This window comes from Nicotiana tabacum, chromosome 21, assembly GCF_000715075.1.
Source record: "Nicotiana tabacum cultivar K326 chromosome 21, ASM71507v2, whole genome shotgun sequence".
Taxonomy (NCBI): domain Eukaryota; kingdom Viridiplantae; phylum Streptophyta; class Magnoliopsida; order Solanales; family Solanaceae; genus Nicotiana; species Nicotiana tabacum.
Window position 1 is genome coordinate 85,874,897 of NC_134100.1, and position 10,101 is coordinate 85,884,997.

Below are 10,101 nucleotides of genomic sequence, written 5' to 3' on the forward strand. Positions count from 1 at the left end.
GGGAGAGAGGGTATTCTCCAAAATTGATTTGAGATCCGGGTATCACCAGTTGAAAATTTGGAATTCAAATATTCTAAAGATGACATTTACGACTCGTTATGGTCACTATGAATTTCTCGTGATGTCTTTTGGGCTGACCAATTTCCCAGCAAGATTTATGCACTTGATGTAGTGTATTCCATCCATTTGTCGTAGTATTCATTAATGATATCCTGGTGTACTCACGTAGCCAGGAGGAGCATGCACAATACTTAAGTATTGTATTACAGAGGCTGAGAGAGGAGAGACTGTATGCCAAATTCTCTAAGTGTGAGTTCTAGCTTAGTTTGGTGGCATTCTTGGGACACATAGTGTCCAGTGAAGGAATTAAGGTGGATCCGAAGAAGATAGAGGCAGTTCAGAGTTGGCCCAGGCCATCTTCAGCTATCAAGATTCGGAGTTTTCTCGGCTTGGCCGGTTATTATCGTTGCTTCATGGAGGTTTTCTCATCTATTGCGGCGCTTATGACTAAATTAACCCGAAAAGTTTCTCCGTTCAGGTGGTCGGACGAGTGTGAAGAGAGCTTCCAGAACCTCAAGATAGCTTTGACTACAACCCCAGTATTAGTGTTCCCTACAGGTTTAGGGTCTTATACTGTGTATTATGACGCGCCACGTATTGGTCTCGGCGCAGTGTTAATGCAAGACGGTAGGGTGATTTCCTATGCGTCTAGACAGTTAAAGGTACATGAGAAGAATTATCCGGTCCACGAACTTGAGTTAGTAGCTATTATTCATGCCTTGAAGATATGTGGCATTATTTGTACGGTGTCCATTGTGAGGTTTATACTGATCACCAGAGTCTACACCATCTGTTTAAACAGAAGGATCTTAATTTGTGGCAGCGGAGGTAGTTGGAGTTTCTTAAGGACTATGATATCACCATTCTTTATCATCCCGGAAAGGCCAATGTGGTGGCCGATGCCTTGAGTCATAAGGCAGATAGTTTAGGCAGCTTTGCATACTTACCGGTAGTAGAGAGGCCTTTAGCCTTGGATATTCAGGCCTTCGACAACTAATTTGTCAGATTGGATATTTCTGAGTCGAGCCGAGTTTTGGCTTTTGTGGTTTCTCAGTCTTCTCTTTATGATCGTATCAGAGAACGTCAGTATGATGACCCTCATCTGCTTGTCCTTAAGGACACGATTCAACACGGTGATACCAAGGAAGTCATAATTGGGGATGACGGTGTATTACGGATGCAGGGCAGGCTATGTGTGCATAATGCAGGAGGCTCACAGTTCGTGGAACTCCATTCATCCAGGTGCCGCGAAATTGTATCAGGATTTGAGGTAGCACTATTGGTGGAGGCAAATGAAGAAAGATATAGTTGGGTTTGTAGCTCGGTGTTTAAATTGTCAAAATGTGAAGTGCGGGCATCAAAGACCGGGCAAATTGCCTAAGAGACTTGAAATTCCGGAGTGGAAGTGAGAGCGTATTACCATGGACTTTGTAGTTGGGCTCCCACGGACTTTGAGGAAGTTTGATGATGTTTGGGTGATTGTAGATCAGTTGACCAAGTTCGCGTATTTTATTCCAGTTGGTACTAATTATTGTTCAGGGCGGTTGGCTGAGAATTATATCCGAGACATTGTTCTCCTACACGATGTGCCAGTGTCCATCATTTCAGATCGGGGCACGTAATTTACATCATAGTTTTGGAGAGCAATGCAGCGAGAATTGGGCACACAGGTTCAGTTGAGTACATCATTTCACCCTCAGATGGACGGACAGTCCGAGCGCACTATTCAGATATAGGAGGATATGCTACGCGCTTGTGTCATTGATTTTGGGGGTTCTTGGGATTAGTTTCTGCCACTCGCAGAGTTTGCTTACAATAACAGCTACCAATCGAGCATTCAAATGGCTCCGTATGAGGCTTTACTTGGGAGATGGTGCCGTCTATGGTGGGTTGGTTTGAGCCGGATGAGATTAGGCTATTGGATACTGATTTGGTTCAGGATGCTTTGGAGAAGATTAAATTGAATCAGGAGCAGCTTCGCACGGCGCAGTCTAGATAGAAGAGTTATGCTGACAGGAAGGTCTGTGATGTTGCTTACATGGTTAGGGAGAAGGTTCTGCTCAATATTTCACTCGTGAAAGGTGTGTTGAGGTTCGGTAAGAAGGTTAAGTTGAGCCCTCAGTATATTGGGCTGTTTGAGCTACTTAGGAAGATTGGAGAGATGGCATATGAACTTGTATTGCCGCCTAGTCTATCGAGTGGTCATCCAATGTTTCATGTATCTATGCTCCAGAAGTATGATGGGGATCCGTCTCATGTTTTGGATTTCAGCATAGTGTAGTTGGATTGTAATTTGACTTATAATGTGGAGCCGGTGACCATTTTAGACCGGCAGGTTCGAAAGTTGAGATCAAAGAACATAGCTTCAGTGAAAGTGCATTGGAGAGGCCAGCCATTTGGAGAAGCTACTTGGGAGACTAAGAGGGAGATGCGAAGCAAATATCCACACCTATTTGAGACTCCAGGTATAATTCTAAACCCGTTCTAGGACGAACGTTTGTTTAAGAAGGGGAGAATGTAACGACCCGGGCAGTTGTTTTGAGTATTACAACCCCGTTCCCCCATTTACTGCTCAATTTATACTTTACATTTGTTATCTTACTTGCCGGCGTGATTGGTTCAGGTCCGGTGAGGTTTTGAAATGAATAGGAACACTTAGTTCCAAGGTTCATAGCTTAAGTTGAAATAGTGAGTGGCTATTGAGTTATGTGTAAACAACCCCAGAATAGAATTTTGATGATTCCAATAGCTACGTATGGTGATTTTCGACTTAGGAGCGTGTTCAGAAAATTAATTGGAAGTCCATAGTTCAATTAGGCTTGAAATGGCTAAAATAGAAATTTAAATTTGGAAGTTTGACCGGGGAGTTGACTGTTTGATATGGGGGTCGGAATATGATTCTGGAAATTGGAATAGGTCCGTTATATCATTTATGACTTGTGTGCAAAATTTGAGGTTAATTGGACTTGATTTGTTAGGTTTCGGCATCGAATGTCGAAGTTGGAATTTCTTAGTTTCATTAGGCTTGAATTGGAGTTTGATTCGTGGATTTTAGTGTTGTTTGATGTGATTTGAGGCTTTGACTAAGTTTGTATCATTTTACTTGTTGGTATTTTTGGTTGAGGTCGGGGGGCCCTCGAGTGAGTTTCGGATGGTTAACGGATCAAATTCGGACTTAGAAGAAATTTGAAAGTTTCTGCCTTCTGGTGCAATCGCACCTACCGAATTTGGCTTGCAGGTGCAAGCCTACAGAAGCGAGATGGGCATCACAGGTACGTAAGGTCCGTAGAAGCGGACGAAAACTCGCAGAAGCGAGTCCTCAGAAACGACTTTAACGACGCAGAAGCAGAAGTAGAAGCAGAAGCAAGGGGAGTTGGGCAAGACCACAGAAGCGGATAACTTCTTTGCAAAAGCGAGTCCTCAAAAGCAAAGCAGGCACAAGAGCGGCAGCATGACCGCAAAAGCGGGACCACAAAAGCGATTAGTTTTCCGCAGAAGCGGAACCCCTAAACAACTTACAAAAACAGAGGGGTTCCGCCAATAGTTTCATTTGGGACATTTCAAGCATGGTTTTGGGCGATTTTTCAGAGGAAATTCACGGGAAAACTTAAGGTAAGTCACTTGTGATCATTGTTAGTCAATAATATTGGATTATCATTGAGTATTTCGACTAGATTACATATTTTTGAGGTGAAATTTGAGGATTTGGGCTTAGGGATTCCAAAATAAGAATTTGAGATTTGGAGGTCGAGTTGAGGTCGGATTTTGATAAATTTGGTATGGTTGGACTCGTGGTTGAATTGGTGCTCATATTTTGTTATTTTTTCCGGGTTCTGAGACGTGGGCTCCACAGAAATATTTTGGATGCGATTTAGGATTTTATTGGAAAATTAGTCTTTTCATATGGAATTAATTCGTATAATTTATTTTGACTGAATCAAATTATTTGTAGCTAGATTCGAGGCGTTTGGAGACCAATTCACGAGGTAAAGGTATTTTAGAATAAAGAATTACACAGTTTGAGGTAAGTAATAGTTCTAAATTTGGTCCTGAGGGTATGAAATAGTGGATTATGTGTTATGTGATTGGTTTTGAGGTGACGCACATGCTAGGTGCAGGGCGTGTGGGCGTGCGCCGTAGGAATTGTGAATTGGTCAATTCCATGAATCTGTGTAGTTGAATAATTTGTTGAAAAGTTACCCATACATTTTCCACGTATTAGAGAAATTAAACTATAAATCATGTGTAAACTATGTGTTTACACTGTTGGGACCCGCAAAGGTCGTGTATATGTTGAATTATCTGCTAAATTGTTGTTTCATACTCAATCACGATTTTACTGCATATTACATCTCAGTCTTTATTGTTCATTATTGATTCATCATATCATTGCTTTTTGGGATGCTTATCATGATTTCTGAGAGCCCGAGAGACTGCAGAGGTTGATGATAGAGTGAGGCTGAGGGCCTGATTGTGAGGATATTTATGGGATCGAGTTGCACGCTGCAGCGTGTTTCATTGTTATATGCCATGATTGGCTTGTTATAGCGCTTGGGCTGAAGGAGCCCCTTCGGAGTCTGTACACACCCCCAGTGAGCGCAGGTACCTACTGAGTGCGAGTGCCGAGTGCCGAATGATGAGTGATTGAGAGGAATGAGTGACTTTGAGGAAAGAGTGATTGTGAGGTTGGAGTGAATGGGAGGACTGAGTGACTGCTACTGTGAGAGAATGCTTTGATTTCATTATTGTTGCACTTCAGCTGTCATATATCACTGTATTGGAAATTTCTAAAAGACATTATCTTCTGTTTCAGTCGAATTTGATATGAAATTATTATTTGAGTTTTAAATGTTAAAATTAAAAGCATGCCTACCCTATTTTATGTCAAAAATTATTGTATTTGGACTTAGCTATGAAGCTCGTCACTATCTTCAGTTCTTTATTTAGTATTGTTACTTACTGAGTTGGTTATATATATACTATACCCTGCACTTCATGTGCATATCTAGGTGATCCCGGATACAGTGGCTGTTTATTCCTTCGCACAGTCAATTTTCCAGAGATTTCAATGCAGCTGTCGTGTTTTGCAGACCTTGTCTCTCCTTCTCTATCTTCTTGTTTATTGTATTTGGTCTCAAATTATTATAGATCGTGTTTTCTAGACCTATGATATATAGATGCTCATGCACTCAGTGACACCCCGATAGTTGGGAAATTTCGCGTTATGTTTTGGGTTTTCTATCCCGTTTATGAGAACTTTTGCTATTAAATCTGTTTTAATTCATTCTTGTTAAAAGTGTTAGAAACATTTGCGATAAATCGGCTTGCCTAGTACCGTGTTAGGCGCCATCACGACAGGTTAGTATTTTGGGTCGTGACAGTAACTAATTGTAACTATCATTTCATGACTACATCTTTTGTGTTAGAATTGTTTGTACGTGCTTTACTTGAAATTGTTCGCACATGTTCCATATTTGTTGTCAAGATCACCTTATATGCCAATTGTTGATTGTAGCCACTCGTTGAATTCATACTTTACTTGTTACATGCCTTAATTGTCAATTGATGCTCATAAATTGTGCCTTGGCTTATGGATTGTCATTTCCTTTCTATTTGATTTCGTGAACTATCATGTGGCCTTTTTCATTGGTTGTGACTTCTTTGTGTAGCCTCGTTATTCCTTTTTACTTTGTGGTATACCGTAGTTGGTTGTAATTTGGTTGCTTACTTTGTGTTGCTGTTGGAGCGTGTTGCACGGTGCAACAAAATTTATTTGAAAGATTATATTGATGGAGCGGGTTGCACGCCGCAACGGAATTTATTTGAAAGATTATATTATTGGAGTGGGTTGCATTCCGCAACGCAATTTATTTGAAATATTATATTGTTTGATCGGGTTGTACGGCGCAATAGAATTTATTTGCAAGACTATATTGTTGAATCGGGTTGCACAACGCAACGAATGAACAAATATGAAATTATTGTGGTATTAAGGTTAATCCCGATTGTGATTCTCATGATGCATTTCATGTTACGACAGATATTGTAGTTTCTTAAATCACCTCATTGTATTTGATTATAATTAATTAATTATCAATATATTAAAAATGGAATAATATGGACTTCCTGTGTGAGTCATGCATTTTATGTGATATGTTAAGTTGCTGAAAAGAATTTAGCAGATATAAATGAAAGAATTTTCAAGTTGTTCCACTTGTGTGTCTTTCAAAAATAAAACTAATACCTCATTCGAAGGTCTACTAATTTAAATGGTGATTATATTTTTACTCTAATTGATGTCTCAACCCTCTCATTATCTTATTGCGTGTACATTGCGTGAAAAAATTGTTATTTCATTTTACTTTAATAAATCTCATATTTATTTCGTTAAAACTTGATTGAATGTCATATTTTGTATAAATACAACATTTTATCGGATCTCATATACTTCTAAACTAAACTCAATTGGTATTCTATTTGTACAACCTCTCCATTATTTTACCTCATTTAAATCCTAAATTGGTTTAATCACTGATTTGATGTTTCACTACATTTAATTTAGAAATTGTATTTAATTATATTTAAATTATTCATTAGTCATCTTGGTTGATATTGATACGGAAATTATACATATAGTAGCACGAGGATTTTGACGTGCAAAAAGTGATTTGGAAGATGTGGGCACAAGATGCCACCTGTGTAAGAATTTGAAAGTTGTGAATCATGAATTGATATTTCGTGGAGTGATACCTCGGGTAATTTATGTTGAATTACGTGCATCATAAATAATATTATTGATTGATTTGTCATATGATTCCGTACTTGAACCTACTCATATGTCATTGGTGCTCTGACTATGTTGTTGCGTAATTACTTAATTGTTTTCTGGTTGTTATTCCGAGTTCTCATTGTTGATCTGAATTGGAAATTCTTTGGTTAATGGACTTACATTGATATTCCTTCCTTGTTGGCTTTATTTAGCATTTTGTACAGGTTTATATCTCCGGTAGGTGTCTTGACCTGGCCTCGTCACTACTCTACCGAGGTTTGGCTTGATACTTACTAGGTACCGCTGTAGTATTCTCATACAACTCTTCTGTACATTTTTGTGCCGATCCAGGTACCTCAGTGTTGTTGATAATCTTGCTAATTGATTGGACATTGCTCTGGAGACTTAAGGTATACCTGTTGTCGCGTTCGCAGGCCCAGAGTCACCTTCTGATATTTTTCCGGCACTGTTGATTCTATTATGGAATGGTTGTATTTAAAAATTTTTCTAGTAAACTCTATAGAGCTTGTAACTTGTACTACCGGTTTTGGGATTGTAAAAAATTTCTATTTCATATTTAATAATTATTGGTTTAGTTACCACTAATTCAGTAACTGTTAGGCTCACCATTCTTTAAGACTAGGTGCCATCATGACATCTTACTAAATAAATCACATATTTATCTCATTAAAACTTGATTAAATGTATTATTTTGTATAAATACAATATTTTATCGGATCTCATATACTTCTAAACTAAACTCAATTGATATTTTATTTGTACAACCTCTCCACTATTTTACCTTATTTAAATCCTAAATTGGCTTAATGACTCATTTGATGTTTCACTGTATTTAATTTGAAAATTGCATTTAATCATGTTTAAATTATTCATTGGTCATCTTGGTTGATATTGATATGGAAACTATACAGATGGTAGCACGGGGGTTTTGCCGTGCAAAAGTGATTTGGAAATACATGGGCACAAGATGCCACATGTGTAAGAATTTGAAGTCGTGAATCGTGAATTGAGATTTCGAGGAGTGATAACTCGTGTAATTTATGTTAAAATACATGAATTATAAATTATTTAATTGATTGATTTGTCATATGATTCCTTGCTTGGACCCACTCATATATTATTTGACTCTAACTATGTGGTTGCTTAATCATTTGATTGTTTTCTCATTGCTACCTATGTTTTCATTGTTTTTATTATTGATTTGAATTGGAAATTCTTCTGTTATTGGCCTTAAATTGATATCCTTTCCTTATTAACTTTATATAAAATTTTATACAAGTTTATATGTCTGATAGGTGTCTTGACCTGGCCTCATCATCACTCTACCGAGGTTAGGCTTGATACTTACTGGGTACCACCATGGTATACTCATGCTACACTTCTGCACATCTTTTTATGCAGATACAGGTACCTCAGTATTGTTGATAATCTTGCAAATTGATTGGACATTTCTGTGGAGACATAAGGTATACATATTGTCACGTTCGCCTGCCTCAGAGTCATCTTCTAATATTTTCCTACACTGTTGATTCTATTCTAGAATATTTATTTTTAGAGATTTGTTTTCTAGTAAACTCTGTAGAACTTGGGACTTGTACTACCTGTTTTGGGATTGTAGAAAATTTCTACTTCAGATTATTCCAGATAATTGGTTTCTTTATTACCATTAAAATTGAACGGTTAAAAATGACTAAAAGTATTCTAACGTTAGCTTGCCGAGCAGGTGAAATGTTAGGCGCTATTACGGTCCCGAAGGTGGGAACTTCGTGAGAATATTTTTACTAAAGATCAATAATCTTGCCTACAACAATTCCTCTATGAGAATTAAAACTGAGGCAAGCAAGATTACAGACTTGAAATAATAGTTTACTGAAAATTACTTTCACTATACTATTTTATTCATCAGTTATTATATATTAATTTTGCTCCATTAGAATTACAAAATTAATATATGAATAACTTAGAGATAAAATATATAGACGTCATAATAGAGTAATTAAAATCATCATTTCAGCACAATATGAAATATAAATAAAAAGTTTCAAGTCTAGAATATATAAAATCTGAGATAGTATTATAAAATATATCAAGCTTCATCAACTATCCCAGCGAAAAAAGATTACTCCATTATATCAAGCTTCATCAATTATAGAAAAGAGATTACTCTATTATGGAGTAAGAAAATTTAAAAAAGATATTTAGAAGATTAGAAATATTTAAAAGAATAAGGAAAAAGTTTTACTACAAAGAAAGAAGACCAAAACTAGCTCTTGTCTTACGAAAGATTGGATATCCTTTTACAAAGAGAGCTTGCTATTTATAGGAAAAGATGAGTAGTTCTAACAACCCGGTAGGTCGTTTTGAGGAAATTATCCCAAAACCCCTATTTATTGCTCCCTCTATTTTATTTTTGGGTTTTGTGACTTTTCGGGAGGATTTGTCTTTGGTTTTGGAGTGAAATGGGACACATAGTCCTTAAATTGGAAGTTTAAGTCGTAGGGATCGACCATAGTTTGAACTGTGTGAAGACGACTACGGAATGGAGTTTCGACGGTTCCAATAGTTCCGTAGGGGGATTTTTATCTTAGGAGCATGTTCGGATGTTGAATCGGACATCCGTAGGTCATTTTAGCGTTAATTGGCGGAAGTTAGAAAATGGGATGATTTTTGAAAGGTTTCACTGGGAGTGGACTTTTTGATATTGGGGTCGTATTCTGATTCTGGAAGTTTGAATAGGTCTGTAATGCCAATTATGACTTGTGTGCAAAATTTGAGGTCAATCGGACTTGATTTGATAGGTTTCGGCGTTGGATGTAGAAGTTTGAAGTTTTAAAGTTCATTAGGCTTGAATCGATGCACGATTTGTGTTTTTAGCATTGTTTGATGTGATTTAAAGGCTCGACTAAGTTAGTATGATATTTTAGTATTTGTTGGTATATTTGGTTGATGTCCTGGGGCCTCGGGTTGATTCCGGATGGCTAACGAATCAAAAAAGGGACTTGGTGCATGGCTGAAGCAAGACTTTGCTGGTGTAACCACACCTACGGAGCTTTGATCACAGGTGCGAGCTCGCAGGTGCGGGCTGTGTTACGAAGATGCGAAGGTTTGGACCGGGGGCTGTGGAGCGCAGATGCGGAAGGTGATCCGCAGGTGATGATTCGCACCTGAGCTTGGAGGGTCGCAGAAGTGGAAGTTGGAGTTTGAGGCTGGTCCGCAGAAGCGAGTTTTGTTGCGTAGAAGTGTGCCCGTAG